This window comes from Ursus maritimus (genome assembly GCF_017311325.1).
Source record: "Ursus maritimus isolate PB19 chromosome X unlocalized genomic scaffold, ASM1731132v1 scaffold_X1, whole genome shotgun sequence".
Taxonomy (NCBI): Eukaryota; Metazoa; Chordata; class Mammalia; order Carnivora; family Ursidae; genus Ursus; species Ursus maritimus.
In genome coordinates, this window is record NW_024423319.1 from 5,685,998 (window position 1) to 5,702,383 (window position 16,386).

General features: G+C 37.5%; 1 long non-coding RNA gene across 1 annotated transcript in view; it reads right to left on the reverse strand.

Annotated features, from left to right (window-relative positions):
* Window positions 1–402: 402 nt before the first annotated feature.
* Window positions 403–16,386, reverse strand: part of LOC103672938 — a 123,321-nt gene continuing 107,337 nt past the window's right edge. Inside the window, exons 2-4 of the long non-coding RNA XR_005834183.1 lie at window positions 4,553–4,662; window positions 3,625–3,858; window positions 403–1,817 (exon numbers count right to left, since the gene is read on the reverse strand). This is a non-coding gene — a long non-coding RNA (uncharacterized LOC103672938). The remainder of the gene's footprint in view (window positions 1,818–3,624; window positions 3,859–4,552; window positions 4,663–16,386) is intronic.

The following is a 16,386-nucleotide window of genomic DNA, read 5'->3' on the forward strand; positions in this document are numbered from 1 at the left end:
TTGCAAAGGAAACCTCAACAATCCTCCTTGGCTCTAGCTCTCTGCTTTCCTGTGGGAATGTGGCTATGTGATCACTTTTGCAAGTCAAAGTCTCTGGACAAAGGATATTCCCATGTGAAAGATAAACTGCTTGCTGCAACATGGACAGCACTGGAGGAGATAATGCTAAGTGAAATAAGTCAAGCAGAGAAAGAAAATTATCATATGATTTCTCTCATCTATGGAACATAAGAACTAGGAAGATCGGTAGGGGAAGAAAGGGATAAAGAAAGGGGGGAATCAGAAGGGGGAATGAAGCCTGAGAGACTATGGACTCTGAGAAACAAACTGAGGGCTTCAGAGGGGAGGGGGTGGGGGAATGGGATAGACCGGTGATGGGTAGTAAGGAGGGCACGTATTGCATGGTGCACTGGGTGTTATACGCAAGTAATGAATCCTCGAACTTTACATCAAAAACCAGGGATGTACTGTATGGTGACTAACATAATATAATAAAAAAAAATTAAAAAAAAAAGAAAGATAGATAAACTGCTCTCGACCAACTGACCTCCAAAGAGTTGAGCCAATTGACAATGCCTCTCACCTGGTAGGAGCCTGTCCAATTCTACAAATCATTACACAAACTGGGTGATAATGGCTTCTTTTTCAGTGGCTTGCTTAGGGCTATGATGAAGAATGAGGGGCATTATGGGAGACCATGTGGAACCACAATTTAATGTGGTACTGGGGAGTTTATTGTCTGGGAAGTGCCTGCTATTTTCTTTACCACTTTTCCTACTGGGTGCTTTTTTTTTTTTTTTTTTAAACTTTTCATGTTAAAACAGCTTTTGATCTGAGAGGAGTGTCAATAGCTGAGTGGTAGTTAGGCTTGGCAATAGTTACAATCTCCTGTTACTGGTCATGGTGTCATGCTTGAATTCCTGGGACTCAGAAAGGTGCTGTTGCTTTAGGCTTCCATCCCCTGGCCAAATATTCTCTCTTCATGTAAACCAAAATATGTAAACACAAAATTCTTCAGTTTGAGGAATTCCAGGGCTAGGGCTACCTCACCTGTCACCCACAATTCAAAATGCAGATAATGGAGCACTATCTTCACACATCTAGCTTCCCCGGTCTAGCCTACGGGCAAGCCAAACTATTAACTCCACACAGGCAGCTTAGTCATCTGCGGCAGGATTTCTCACCTATCTGCTTAGCTGAAGCAGAGTAATGAGGTCAGAGGGCACTATATACCTTCATAGGGTACCTGACCATTGAAGCATGTTTTCGCAAATGATTCCGAATCCCCCTGTGGCTGTCCTTCACCAAGAACAGCCTCAAGGACAACTAGACCCAGCTGCTTCAGATTTGAAGAGAAGGAGGGCCAGCTCAAGGCCAGAGTCCACTCAACCTCTTAAAAGGCCAACCTTTCTCAACTGCTGGGCCTCACAGTTCTACCATCACTGGGTTTTGTCAAACCACTTCCTCTTGGTGGCAGTATTGCTCTAGAAAAGTCAATTAACCCAGCTCCACCCTCCACTCCCGCCCATTCAATACGAAAAAAAAAAGCCATCAAGAGACAAAGAAAGGAGTCAGGAAACAAAGTCGTCTAGCCATTTGCCCAGTTGGGGAAAATCTACTGAACCAGATGAACTTTAGCTCCTATTTTCCCTCAAAAATCAGAGGCCTAAACCACCTACCCTTATCAACCGTGTTTTCAAGAATTCCACTTCCATTCTACCAAGGCTTTGTAGCTCTGCTCTTCCTTCACTCTGCTTCGATCTCCAACATTTTCCCATGTTATTTGCTTCAGTTGGTTAATTCCTAGGGATCCAGGGCTAAGAGAGTGAAGAAAATGATGGGAATAAGGGCATGGAGAAGAGCAAATCTAGGCACCAGGCCACGTGGTTCTTGACTTAGCTCACTGCCTGGTTCCCTGGGAATCCTCCTCCATTTTATGAGGGCACCAGGCCTTGCCTGTGGAGCAGGAGGGAGCCATCTGGCTAGAGCCCTAAGATTAGGGTCCAGAGCACTCTCAAGTCTGATTCCCATACAATGTTCCACTTGGAGTGACACATATACTGGAACATATACAAATTCCAGTCAGAAGAGATATAATTTTGTCTCATGGTTTCATCATTTCACAGTGGAACACAACCATGTTCCAATGCTTATGATTGTATCACTTTCAATGGCTTCCTATGATTTGTAAAATGTTATTATGACATTGTACATGCCACTAATTGTTAGGGATCAGTCTTGTAGTGTTTTCCCATATGTAACTAAAACATGGTGCTTGCAAATGATTCCAAAAATAACCATGAGTAAAAAAAAGGACTGTCATAAAATCTTGTATTGAGCACTGATAACCTTTCACACATTTACTTCCATTATTTCAACACACACATGGTTCTGTATTTATGCAATAAGCTACAATAAATTTACATTTAAATTGGATTTATGTAGGCATCATGTTTTAGATTCAAAATTTTCACTTCTGATTCCTGGGTAGTTTGAAATTATCATGAAACATTTGCAAGACCTGGATTTTAGACAATACTTGCAAAGAACTACTCGATTGTCTCATTACTTAAGAATATTAATTAGGTTCTCACTTAATCTGGTTTTATTCAAACACAGGACATCAAATGCCTATAATGCCACCACTCAGGAATCTTATTTTGAGACTTGCCTTATCTAATCATTAATATGATGCCATATATATGCTCTAAAACTACCATTGGAACAGATACTAAATACTCACTTCCCAGAACATTAGGGTTTCTTTTTTTATACTTCTCAAAATTTACACCAAATTTTTAACCTTAAAATGTTCTTTAAAAACTGTAAAGAAAAATATAATTCAATAAGTGAAGGTTGAAAATTGGTTGTCTCTTAAATTCAGTCACCCAGATGTACATCCTAAGAAAACTCTTAGGTGGATACATTCACACCCTTTGCATGCAGCTATAATTTTTCACTAAAGTCTTCTTTTATATAAATGTAAATACGGATATAAATATGTTGACTGAGAATTTCACATTGAAAAGCAACTGACCATCGTTGTGAATATATTGCTTTTTAAAATGTTTGCATATATACATGTTATATCTAAATACATGCATATATATGCATATATAAATAAATGTTAAACACACAGGCATGCTTCTCTTTAAACATAACTGGACGCATACTGGGTACAGTTGTGCACAAAGTCTTGAGCACCACCTTAAACCGCTTGCATACTTGCCTATCAATGTATTTTTGAGTGCTTGAAAATGTTTCTATGTTTTACCCTAGAAGACCCTTCTACTCCAAGAAATTACAAAAGTTATACTTGCTACTCTCAAAGCATTCAAATTTTGAGAAATTATAAAGTAGAAAACAAATGCTACCTCGATCAGAATAACCACTTTAAAAATATCCTTGCCACGCATCCTTATCTTTCTTCACTTTGCACATATATGTACTTCTAAAAAATAATGTTCAAATTCCCTCTACTTCAAGCATTAAAACAAGTTTTCCTGCCATGTACCTTGAATGCTTTTTAAAACATCATCCAATATTCTTTGGAATTTCGACATGTTTTAAAATTTTGCCACCTGTTTTTGCATTTCTAGAAACAATCATGCTTTTACAATGTACCTGCTACAACAGCCATGTATGAAGATGTGAAGCGAGGTCACAGGTAATGCCACCTCCAGCAGACAAGGACTTTTGAAATGTGGGTTCATCTTCAATCCTCTTCACTTGTTTTTGGTTCCCATCAGTTTGTGCAAAGTCTGATCTTGTAGCAGAAGTGCTAACAGTTCTTGGCTTGGCTAGGTAGTTTCATTTGTCTCCAGACTCTTCCAGCTCCAATTTGGGTGTACCTGAGACCTCCAGCAAGCACACTGGGTTGTGCTATAAGCCACCAGAGATTGTCCTGTCCTCTGCTCTCAGACTCTGCTACCAAAAAGGGCCCAGGGCCCAGGGCAAGGGAACGCCACGTGCTCAGAGGGGCTGTGAGACCCACAAGCACAGTACTTTGTCTGTTAGTGGTTTCCTCTAGTCCCGCCCACACAAGGCGAATACCAAGACCCCACCCCACGACTTCCTGTGCCCCGACTTCCTGGCAGCTGCTCACAGCCTTGCCTCCCCACCAGCCACCTCCTACACCTGGAGCCCACCTTTATCCAGAGCTCCAGGTAGGCCTCTGGAGGAGGTACTCGTCTCAGGCTCGGGGCGGCCCCTCAGCCTCCCCACTGAATGGACCTTTCCAAAGTAAAAGTCATTTCAGAGGAGAGGCCTTGGGGCTTTTTCCAGAGATTTCCTCACGATGGCAGTGTTGTTCCGGATATTCTATCTAAGACTGCCCACATGCCCTCTTCTCCCGCCCCACCGGTGTGAAAAAAATATGACCAGAGACAAAGGAGGCAGGAAATATGGCTTCCTTGCTTCTTGCCTAGTGTGAAAAAACCTGCTCACACACTATCGTGATTTTGATTTTGATTTCCATCTGCAGTCACACTGGGGCCTAAACCTACATTCTCGTCAGGCATCTCTCCCATTCAAGAACTCAATTTCTACTTACCTAGTTTTTGCCCTTCTACTTTTTTCTTCACTCAGCACTGTATCTCCAGTGTTTTCTCTTGGTACCAAATTGTCTTGGGATATCAGGGAGCAAAGCTCAGGGATCTAGGCCTAAGGGGGAAAAAATGGTTCCTCCTAAGGGCTTGGAGAAGAGCAAATCTAGGCACCAACACAAGTGGTTCTTGACCTGGCTCACTTCCCAAGTTCCCTAGAAGTCTTCCTACATTTTCTGGCAAGGGCACTAGTCCTTGGTGTATTGAGGGAAAAGCAATTCTTTGTCAGGAACCCCAAGAAAAGTATCTAGATGGCTCTCAAGACTGCATGCTACATCTAGAATGATACACATACTCAAGTGTGTATACATTTCAGTCAGAGGGGACATAATTTAGGTTCATGGTTTCATCATTTAACATTGGAGCACAGGCATGTTCCTATGTTATTACATGGCCTTCAGTGGCTTCCCTATGATTTTACTGTGTACGTGTATGTCAGTGATTATGTCTTCTGGATCAGTTAAACAGCATTTTCTCATAAGTAACTAAGACTTGGTGCTTGCAAAGGAAATAACCACATGCTGATCAAGAGTAAAGTGCTGTCATAAACAGTATCTGTTACTACCACTGATAAACATTTGGATTTTGTTTCAGTGTACACATAAAAACTCAGTTTCCATATACTCACGCATTCATTTCAATATACACACAGAAACAGGTATACTTAGCTTCATACACAACAACAAGTTTACATTAAAATGAGATGTATTTGTATGTCCTGGTTTGTATCATATTTTCATTAAAATTTTTTAAGACCTGAGTTTTAGTAAATAAAACATGGGCAAAGAATTTGTGGATTGCCACATTCACTAAAAATATTAGGATTTCAATGAAGAAATGTTCAGTTCATAAGACACTTATTTAACAACATGAAATTTAATGCCACACCTCAGGTATCATGATCTGAAGATCTACATTTTCTAATCTTTATTATGCCAACATATATGTATAATCTATATACATATATATTCTTAAACAACTACTGAATCACAACTACACAAGTGTGCCTCAGAAAACACAGGGGATTTTTCCCCTTCTCAAAAATTTAACCTACATTTTTATTTAAAATTTCATCTTGGGGCACCTGGGTGGCTCAATTGGTTGGGCGTCCAACTCTTGACTTTGGCTCAGGTCATGACTGCAGGGTCGTGAGATCAAGCCCTGCGTTGGGCTGAGGGCTGGGCATGGAGCCTGCTTAAGATTCTCCCTCTCCCTCTCCTTCCCCCCCAACCCCAAAACAAAATAAATTAAAATTTAATCTTAATATTTTATTATTAAAAATATAACAGACTACATTACTGAACAAATAAATAAAGCTCGTGTGTACATCATTCTAACATTGTGATCCAGGTGTAGTCTATCAAATACAAATCTTTGTATTCTATTGAAGCTCCAAGGTGAAAGCATTTGCGTTTTTTATAGTGATCAATAATCTTTCATCAATGTTTCCCTTCATATTTATTTATTTACTAAAACTCAGGTCTTGCAAATTTTTCACGATAATGACAAACTGTCTAGGAAACAGAAATGAGAATATGATCCAAAATACGATATATGAATAATTCAATTTTAATGTAAACTTATCGTTGTGTATGAAGCGAAATATCAGTTTATATATGTATATATACACAGGCATATGTCAGAGATGTGGATTCAGTCCCAGACCACCATAATAAAGCAAATATCACAATGAAGTGAGTCAAATAATTTTTTTGGATTCCCACTGCGTATAAAAGTTATGTTTACACGATACTGTAGTCTATTATATGTGCAATAGCATTATGTGTAAAAAAAAGTACATACCTTAATTTAAAAATACTTTATTGCTAAAAAATGCTAACCATCATCTGAATGAATTGGAATCACTGATCACAGATGGCCATAACAAAGATAATAATAATGAAAAAGTTTGAAATATTCCAAGAATTACCAAAATGTGACAGACAGACACTAATTGAGCAAATGCTGTTGGCAAAATGGTGCCTACAGATTTGCTCAGTGCAGGGTTGCCACGAACCTTCGATTTGCAAACACTGCGGTATCTGTGAAGCTCAACAGAGGTTGGCACAATAAAATCAGATAGGCCTGTATATATATCACATGCACATATACAGATACACATGCATACGCCCAAACTCACACCCATGCATATATGGACAGAGAGGGTGAAATCTGGGTGAAGTTTAATTGCATTCTTACTGGAATAATCACCATGATTAAAAATACATTTAATTTTTACACGTGTGTACACATATAGATGGATATATACAAATGTACTAATATGTGTGTTTCTCTTTAAACATAACTGAATGAATGCTGAAGGTAGCTTGTTGGTTTTTTTTTTTAAGATTTTATTTATTTATATATATAGAGAGAGCACAAGCAGGAGGAGCTGCAGGCAGAGGGAGAAGCAGGGAGCCTGATGTGGGACTCCATCCTAGGACCCGGGGATCATGACCTGAGCCGAACGCAGACGGCCAACTGACTGAGCCACCCAGGTGTCCCTGAAGGTAGTTTTGAAGAAAATGTTCATCATTATTTGATACAATTTTCATATGCTCATACACATATATATTTAGAGAACTTGGAATTTCTTTATTCTCTTGTGGGCAGAGCCTTATTATCCAAGAGATTTACAAAAGGAATACCTGCTGCAGGCAAACCGTTCAAATTTTAAGAAATCATAAGGCCGAAAATAAAGGCAGTACAATCCCAACAAGAATAAAGACTTTCAAAATGTCATTCTCACCTCTAACTTATACAAAATACTAATAACTTAAAAAGTAAAATTAAAATTCCTTCATATTGCTGGTATTCATATTTATTTTCTGCACTCATTGTAACTGGAGTACTTTCCAAACATCATTAAATATTCTTTGAAATATTGGTATTTTTAAAAGAGTAGCCTCTTATGTTTAGAATTTCTCAAAATTAGACATGCTTCTTTCAATACGATTTATTTATTTATTTTAGAGAGAGCATGAGTGAGTGGAGCGGAGGGGCAGAGGGAAAGGGAGACAAGCAGACTCCCCGCTCAGGGCAGAGCCAGACACAGGACTCACTCTGCCCTCAGCCGGGAGTCTGCTTGTCGATCACAGGGCCCTGCAATCAAGACCTGAGCCAAAATTAAGAGTCGCCCACCTAACGGACTTATCCACCCAGGCACCCCTCAAAATTAGACATGCTTCTTAACAATACGCCCAGGTATGGCAGCCATTTATAAAGAAGTACAAGGAATTCACAGGTAATGCCTTATCAAACAGACAAGAACTTGTAAAATATGGTGTATCCTCAATCCTGTTGTGTATGCTCATATAGGTCTTAGGTGGTCAATGCAGCAAATTGCCACCAATAATTTTTTCTGTACATATTGGTTCTGGATTTGCTACTGAATTATAAACATTGTGAAGAATCTTGCAGAATACACAAATCTCTGAAAGACATACAGAAACACTTCATCCCAAATTGAGCTATCCCAAGAGAACCACTATGGACAGCTTAATGGGTACATGTGTTCAAATGTTGTAAACAAGATGTACCACCATTCATGAAAGCTGATATTATTTAATCAAATTAATGTAGCCTACTGTTCATCAATAAACTCCCTTATTTGCTCACAAGGTGCTTGAAACACACAAACATTCACCCACAGATGAACATATCATTATTTATTTTCTTCAATTATACTGTGGTTATACTGTAGGTGGAGTTCTGTGACATCGTTTTCTTCACTCAGCATTGGATAATGTATACTCATAAATTTCCTTTGTTGTTGATCAAATTCTAATGATAATATATGCATCTGGCAAAGACATGATAAATTGAGCAATTATAAAACAGGAAAAAGAGGATACTCTCAATTACATAAACTCACTTGATATGGCAATCTATTCCACTGTGCCCTTTCTTCTATAGGCGTTGTATTTGTGTGTGTGTGTGTGCTTACGTGCAGGTGTGCGTGTGTGTGTCCATGCTTGTACACTGGAGTTTTTTTGCTATAAATTTCAACTGACATGATCTATATATTGGATTTTCTTGTGGTTTGAAATTTTCCCCTTTTTCATGCTTTTCTCAAGTCTTCTTTGGAAAGGCCACTTCAAAGGTTATTAAATATACCTAAGAAAACTGGATTTTATGTTAAATAATAATTTACCCAAAGCTTTTGAACACATGATCATTAAAGGTAGGACATGTAATCATTCCAGCATGTACATAGAACTGTATCTATTTTTATAGAAAAATAGCATCTTACAATAAATGATCCTTTATAACGTGCAGTTTCATTAAATTTATATTGGGACCATTTTTTCTTGTTTTCTGTACATTTCAAAGTAACTCTTATTTGTGTTCAAAATTTCAATCCTTGACACAGGCCTAAAACATGTAGGTTCTACTTTGTATTCTTTATTTTCCTCCCAGCTTTGCTGAGATACCACTAACACATAATCTACCTTGCATTCTTGAGAGGTAGGTCCTAGCAGGAGCTTGCTTAGAAGCCTGCCAGATCCTTTGTTTCGTGCATATTCACTCTTTAGAATCCAAATGTGTTTATGGTTGTAGGCAATCATAAAGTAGAGAAAACAGTCTTTTATTTTCTGTTTCTTTTTCATGGCAAACTGAAAGGTTTGAACTCAAAGATCCGATAATTTGATTTATTCCTCCAAATCAATGGTATGAGATACAGAGATTAGAATTTAGTCTGTATGAAGTCTGAAGATTTCTTTATATGTTTACAGGAGTATGTGTGTGTGTGTGTGTGTGTGTGTGTGTGTGTGCAATCCAAAACTTTAGATGTACAAAGAAGCATGAAAATGTGACCCGTAACCAAGAGAAAAATTAATCAATAGAACCTGGCCCAGATGTAGCCAAATAAATTGAATGAACAAACAGGGATTAGAAAAGAGCGCTTATAAATACACTCATGGATTTAAAGGAAAACCCGACAACAATAAGAGAGCAAAACAGAAAAGTAAATAAACAAACAGAAACTAAGAATCAGGGGCGCCTGGGTGGCTCAGTCGATTAAGCATCTACCTTCAGCTCAGGTCATGATCCCAGGATCTTGGGATCGAGCCCCACATTGGGCTCCCCGCTCAGCAGGGAGCCTGCTCCTCCCTCTCCGTATGCCTCTATCCCCCACTCTGCACTCTCTCTCTCAAATAAATAAAATCTTTTTTAAAAAAAGAAACAAAAAATCAGTAGTAAATGGAAATTCTAAAAAGAAAAGATTACATGAAATGAAAAAGTCACTGGATGCTGAATAGCATATTCAACACTGCAGAAAGAATATCAGTGCATACGAAACATAACAGTAATCATCCAATCTTAAGCACAAAGATAAATGAGGCTAAAAAGATGGAAAGAGTCTCAGTGACCTTTGAGATAATATCAAACCAACATTCATGTACTTGTGTTAATGAAGGAAAAGGGAGAAGTGGCAAGTGTAGAGGGCAGAAAAAAAATCTGCAGAAATAAAAGTAATTTATCAGATTCAGTAAAAATGGTAAATGTTCTGATTGAAGCAGGTCAAATAACCCAAGTAACACAAAGAAGACTAAAATAAGGAAAAACACAGTCACATTTCTGAATACCACTGATAAAGAGAAAATCCTAACAGTAGGCTGAATAAAAAGACTGATTACAGAGGCAGACAGCTGTAAGAGTCACAGATGATTTCTCATTAAATTTGATTCAAAGTAGTCAAAGGAATGCCATCTATAAATTGCTATTAGAAAACTCCGTCAATCCAAATTTTCTATCCAGAAAAAAAAAAACAGCTTTCAAAAGTAAAGGCAAAATAAAAACATTTTCAATCTAACAGAAGCTGATAGAATTCATCACCAGCACACCTGCTCTAGAATAAATGTTAAAGGAAGTGCTTCAGGCTGAAGTTTAATGACAACGTATGGAAACTCTGGACTACAAGAAGAGATGAAGAGTTTTGGAAAAACTAAACATGTGGGTAAATTAAAAAACAGGCTTTATATATTCTTAATTTCTTTAAAGGAAATTGGCTACATAAAATAAAAACAACAGCAATACATTGTTGTATTTAAAACATGTAGCAGGGGGCACCTGGGTGGCTCAGTCAGTTAAGTGTCTGCCTTCAGCTCAGCTCATGATCTTGGGGTCCTGGACTTGAGCCCCACAACACATGGGGCTCCCCACTCAGTGGGGAGTCTGCTTCTCCCTCTCCCTCTGCCCCTCACCCCTGCTCATGCTTTCCCTCTTGGTCTCTCTCAAACAAATAAATAAAACCTTTAAATAAATAAATACACACACACACACACATATATATTTGTGTGTGTGTGTGTGTGTGTGTGTGTGTGTGTGTGTGTGTTTGGGGGAACCCCACTGTGTCTGCCTGTAAGAAAATGTCAATGGGTGTTTGTGTGTGTTTCTTGTGTATGTGTGTTTAGCGTTTACTTATTGCTAAGCACGCGCTTTTATAGTGATCAATAATCTTCATCAATGTTTCCTTCATATTTATTTATTTACTAAAACTCAGGTCTTGCAAATTTTTCTTACATAATGACAAACTGTCTAGGAACAGAAATGAGAATATGATCCAAAATACGATATATGAATAATTCAATTTTAATGTAAACTTATCGTTGTGTATGGCGAAATATCAGTTTATATATGTATATATACACAGGCAATGTCAGAGATGTGGATTCAGTCCCAGACCACCATAATAAAGCAAATATCACAAATGAAGTGAGTCAAATAATTTCGGATTCCCAATTGCAGTATAAAAGTCTATGCGTTTACACGATACACTGTAGTCTATTATATGTGCATCAGCATTATGTGTAAAAAAAGTAACATACCTTAATTTAAAAAATACTTTATTGCTAAAAAAATGCTAACCATCATCTGAATGAATTGGAATCACTGATCACAGATGGCCATAACAAAGATAATAAATAATAATGAAAAGTTTGAAATATTCCAAGAATTACGAAAATGTGACAGACAGACACTAATTGGAGCAAATGCTGCTGTAAAAATGGTGCCTACAGATTTGCTCAGTGCAGGCTAGCCACGAACCTTCGATGTAAACACTGCGGTATCTGTGAAGCTCAACAGAGGTCTGGACAATATAAAATGTAGATAGGCCTGTATATATATATCACATGCACATATACAGATCACACACTGCATACGCCAAACTCAATCGCCATGCATATATGACAGAGAGGGTGAAATCTGGGTGAAGCGTAATTGGTCATCTTACTGGAATAACTTCACCAGTGATTAAAAATACATTTGCATTTTTACACGTGTGTACACATATAGATGGATATATACAAATGTACTAATATGTGTGTGTTTCTCTTTAAACATAACTGAATGAATGCACAGGTAGCTTGTTGGTTTTTTTTAAGATTTTATTTTATTTATATATATAGAGAGAGCACAAGCAGGAGGAGCTGCAGGCAGAGGGAGAAGCAGGGAGCCTGGATGTGGGACTCCATCCTAGGGACCCGGGATCATGACCTGAGTCTCGAACGCAGACGGCCAACTGACTGAGCACCCAGGTGTCCCTGAAGGTAGTTTTAAAGAAAATGTTCATCATTATTGATACAATTTTCATATGCTCATACACATATATTTAGAGAACTTGAATTTTTTATTCTTGTGGGCAGAGCCTTATTATCCAAGAGATTTAATAAAAGGAATATCTCTGCTGCAGGCAAACCGCTCAAATTTTAAGAAATCATATAAGGCCGAAAATAGGCAGTACAATCCCAGTCAAGAATAAAGACTTTCAAAATGTCATTCTCACTCTCTAACGTATACAAAATACTCAATAACTTAAAAGTAAAATTACAATTCCTTCATATTGCTGGTAATTCAATTTATTTTCTGCACTCATTGTAACTGGAGTACTTTCCAAACATCATTAAATATTCTTTTGAAATATTGGTATTTTTAAAAGAGTAGCCTCTTATAGCTTAGAATTTCAAAATAAGACATGCTTTTTCATTAATACGATTTATTTATTTATTTTAGAGAGAGTAGGAGTGAGTGGAGCGAGGGGCAGAGGTGAAAGGAGAAGACATGACTCCCGCTTCAGGGCAGAGCCAGACACAGGACTCACTTCTGCCCTCAGCCGGGAGTCTGCTTGTCGATCACAGGGCCCTGCACATCAAGACCTGAGCCACAGAGTCGCCACCTAACTGGACTCCATCCACCCAGGCACCCTCAAATGACATGCTCTTAAATACCCCATGGTATGGGCAGCCATTTATAAAGAAGTACAAGGAAATTCACAGGGTAAGCCTTATCAAACAGACAAGAACTGTAAAATATGGTGATCCTCAATCCCTGTGTGTATGCTCATATAGGTCTAGTGTAATGCAGCAAATTGCCACCAATAATTTTTTTTTTCTGTACATATTGGTTCTGGATTTGCTACTGAATTATAAACATTGGGAAGAATCTTGGCAGAATACACAAATCTCTGAAAGACATACAGAAACACTTCATCCCAAATTGAGCTATCCCAAGAGACACTAATGGAACAGCTTAATGGGTACATGTTCAAATGTTGTAAACAAGATGTATCCACCATATCATGAAAGCTGATATTATTTAATCAAATTAATGCAGCCTACTGTTCATCAATAAACTCCCTTAGCTTTGCTCACAAGGAGTGCTTGAAACACACAAACATTCACCCTACAGATGAACACATATCACTTATTTATTTTCTTCAATTATACTGTGGTTATACTGTAGGTGGGAGTTCTGTGAATCGTTTTCTTCACTCAGCATTGATAATGTATACTCATAAATTTGTTGCTGGATCAAATTCTAATAGATAATATATGCATCTGGCAGCACATGATAAATTGAGCAATTATAAAACAGGAAAAGAGGATACCTCAATTACATAAACTCACCTTGATATGGCACCTATTCCACTGTGCCCTTCTTCTATAGGGCGTTGTATTTGTGTGTGTGTGTGTGTGCTACGTGAGCAGGTGTGCGTGTGTGTGGTCCATGCTTGTACACTGAGTTTTTTTGGTATAAACTTTCAACTGACATGATCTATATATTGGATTTTCTTGTGTTTGAAATTTTCCCCCTTTTTCATGCTTTTTCTCAAGTCTTCTTTGAAAGGCCACTATAAAGGTTATTAAATACTACCTAAGAAAACTGGATTTTATGTTGAAATAATATTACTCCAAAGCTTTTGAACACATGATCATTAAAGGTAGGACATGTAATTCATTCCAGCTATGTCATAGAAACCTGTATCTATTTTTTTATAGAAAATAGCATCTTAACAATAAATTGATCCTTTATAACGCGTAGTTTCATTAAATTCTTAGTATTGGGACCATTTTTCTTGTTTTCTGTACATTTCAATAACTCTTATTTGTGTTCAAAATTTCAATCCTTGACACAGGCCTAAAACATGTAGGTTCTACTTTGTATTCTTTATTTTCCTCCCAGCTTTGCTGTGATATACCACTAACACATTAATCTACCTTGCATTCTTGAGAGGTAGGTTGCTATGGGTGTACTTTTGCTAGTCTCAAGCCAGATCCTTTGTTTCGGTCATATCCACTCTTTAGAATCCTAAATGGTTTATTGGTTGTAGGAATCATAAATAGAGAAAACAGTCTTTTATTTTCTGTTTTTTTTCTATGGCAAACTGAAAGGTTTGGAATAAAGATCCGATAATTTGATTTATTCCTCCAAATCAATGGTATGAGATACAGAGATTAGAATTTAGTCTGATGAAGTCTGAAGATTTCTTTATATGTTACAGGAGTTGGTGTGTGTGTGTGTGTGTGTGTGTGTGTGTGCAATCCAAAACTTTAGAATGTACAAAGCACGAAACAGGACCGAACCAAGAGAAAATGTTAATCATAGAACCCATGGCCAATGTAGCAAATAAATTGAATGAAACAAACAGGGATTAGAAAAGTAGCGCTTTTATAAACAATTCCTTATGTTTAAAGGCAAAACCCCTGATCACAATAAGAGAGAGCAAAACAGAAAAGTAAATAAACAAACAGAAACCAAGAATCAGGGGGCTGGGTGGCTCAGCTCAGCATCTACATCCCAGCCTAGCCGTCTGATCCCCTGAGGATCTGGATCGAGCCACATTAGCTTCCCGCTCAGCAGGGAGCCTGCTCCTCCTCTCCGGGAGCCTTCTATCCCCCCACCTGCACTCTCTCCTCAATATCAAAAATCTTTTTAAAAAAAGAAACAAAACAGTAGTAAAATGGAAATTCTAAAAAGAAAAGATTAATGAAATGAAAAGTCACTGGATGCTGAATAGCATGATTCAACACTGCAGTAAATATCAGTGCATACGAAACATAAAGTAATCATCCACACTAAGCACAAAGATAAATGAGGCTAAAAAGATGGAAAGAGTCTCAGTGATCCTTTGGATAATATCAAACCAAACATTCATGAATATTGTTTAGATGAAGGAAAAGGGAGAAGTGGGCAAGTGTAGAGGCAGAAAAAATCTCGCAGAAATAAAGTAATTTATCAGATTCTAGTAAAAATGGTAATGTTCTGATTGAAGCAGGTCAAATAACCCAAGTAACACAAAGAAGACTAAATAAGGAAAACTAATCACATTTCTGAATACCACTGATAAAGAGAAAACTCTAAATAGGCAGTTGATGAAATAAAAGATTCGATTATGAGGCGAGACAGCTGTAAGAGTCATGAGATGATTTGCCTAAATTTGATTCAAAGTAGTCAAAGGAATGCATCTATAAATTATTAGAAACTCACAATCCAAAATTTATCCTAGAAAAAAAACAGCTTCAAAAGTAAAGGCAAAATAAAACATTTTCAATCTAACAGAAGCTGATAGAATTCATCACCAGCACCCGTCTGAATAGCCATGTTAAAGGAAGGTGTTCAGGTTAGAAGTTTAATGACAACGATGGAAACCTGAGACTAAAGAAGAGATGAAGAGTTTTGAAACTCAAACATGTGTAAATTAAAAACAGGCTTTTATATTCTTAATTTTTGAGTGAAATTGGCAAATTGCCAGTGAATAAAACAACAGCAATACATTAGTTGATTAAACATGTAGCAGGGGGCAATTGGTGTCAGCCGTAAGGTCGCTGCCTTCAGCTCAGCCTGCTGATCTCTGGGGTGCCCTGGACCTGAGCCCCTACATATACAATTGGGTCCCGACCAGTGGGGAGTCTGCTCTCCCTCTCCCTCGCCCCTCACCCTGCCTTGTACTTTCTCTGGGTCTTCTCAAACAAATAAATAAAACCTTTAAATAACCATAAATAAATAAATAAATAAATAAAAATAAATAAAACAGTAGCGTAAAATGTTTAATAAACCAGAATATTTGAGTAGGGAAGCATTCCTTATAACTTGTTGCATTATTTATACCTAAACTGTAAAATATTTGACAGTAGAATATAATAAACTAATATAATACATATTATATAATATGTATTACATATAGAGAGAATTCTATATAAAGAATATATAGAATATGTAGAATATAATAAAAGTAGTGGACTTTATTCTAGCATTACCACAAGTAGTGGTATATCAAAAGTGTTCAGAGAGGGAATAGATAGTAGCTTAAACAGCAGGGCCTAAATAATTGCAGAAGATGGAAGACAGACCAGATGAGACTAATAGACAAGACTGAAATGCGTAGATGCAACCCAACCATATGGAAATATTAAATATAAATGGAATAAACCCAATCATATTTAAAAGGCAGAAAATGCCCAATAAGGATAAGGAAGGAAAACCCATCAATAAGACC